We start from the raw sequence: 1,480 nt of genomic DNA on the forward strand, positions 1-1,480 counted from the left end.
ATTTTATAATGATTAGCCCCAAAATTAGGAAGCAAGATGCAAGTTGGTGAATGATAGTCATGAAGGTTGTAATAATCACGAAGTATCATTGGAGGAATTGGAGCTTCAACTCCAGGAGGAAATTGGTAGAAAGGCGGGTGTTCCATGAAATTCGGGTCTAAATAACAAAGATGACCCTCTAGATTTTCCATTAGAATGATGAAGGGTTGATTAAGACCACACAAAAATCAAGCAACATAACAAAATCAACAAAGCAAGCACTTCGCCCCTGCAACAAATCAATCAACAAATCTCCACATACATTGGTCCCATACTGTAATGACCCGGTCATTTTTCTTCCTTTTCTTTTTCTCAGATTTTAACGAATATTTTTTTTCCGTTGTCTTTTCCTTTTTGGCTTCGGTTTTTCATCACTTGATGTCGTCTCGAGTGCTCTGGAATGATTTCCGAGACTCTTTTCCTTGGATTGACAACTTCCTTTGGGGATTGTGTCATTTCCATATTTTATTTTTCCGAACACTATTCACATTTTGTCTTTTTCTCGTTTATCATTTTTCCTTGCACAACCTCACCTTTTGTGCTCGGATTTGATTCCGGTTTTGCATGCATTCATGATATTTGATTTTTATGATAATGATATTTTTTACTTTTCTAGAAAAGCATGTTGATTGTTTACTTCTTTCATAAAGGGGCATTAATGCATACTTTAGTGTAATTATTCTTATCTTGTGGGGTTTTAGTGTAATTAAATAAAGTAATTATTTTTCATCTTGGGGACCATTTTGTAATTAAATTTGAAAGATATTTTCAAAAAGGACCTTTTTGCAATTTTTAAAAAAGTGTGACAAGTGTCACACTCTTATTGTTCCACTTGTTGACATTTGTGTGGAAACACTTTAATGCATTGGATGATGATATTTGGAGGGTGAGGATTCACCCACTTGTTGGCCTAGGATTGGTATACTTGTTGACTTGGATGGTTGACAAGTGTAGGTGTAGGATTAAGCCTAGGAAGGAGCCATGGATTGGTGACAAGTGTATGTTCACAATTTAGTCTTGCAAATATCTTTGGGCCATTTTGAGATTATGGTTTTAAAGGAGAGTTTTTGTGCAATTGACCATAGATGTATGTGTTGACCATGGTGTAAGATCACATAGTGAATGGAGGATTTCTATTTCCTCTACTCACACTTAACCACATTATTTCATTATCTTCTTTACAAGAAAACCCTAGCCTCCATGGATGGAGCTTGAAGCCTTAGGCATTGACCTTGATCTTTGAGGCCCTTCCACTTACTTTAGACCATAAAGCTTGACATACTTTTTGTTTCCCTTATCCTCCTCTTCAAAACCCTTGAAGGATCTAGCCTAACTCCTAGTTTTGCTTTGGTATCTAGAGATTCAATTCTCTAGTGAGGTATTGATCTATTATTTTGAAGTATTTATATGTCATTATTGAGTGTTTTACATGCATGGAAGA

This window comes from Cornus florida, unplaced genomic scaffold (assembly GCF_030987335.1).
Source record: "Cornus florida cultivar Cherokee Brave unplaced genomic scaffold, ASM3098733v1 CherokeeBrave_3.0.0_Hap2_Chr09, whole genome shotgun sequence".
Classification (NCBI taxonomy): domain Eukaryota; kingdom Viridiplantae; phylum Streptophyta; class Magnoliopsida; order Cornales; family Cornaceae; genus Cornus; species Cornus florida.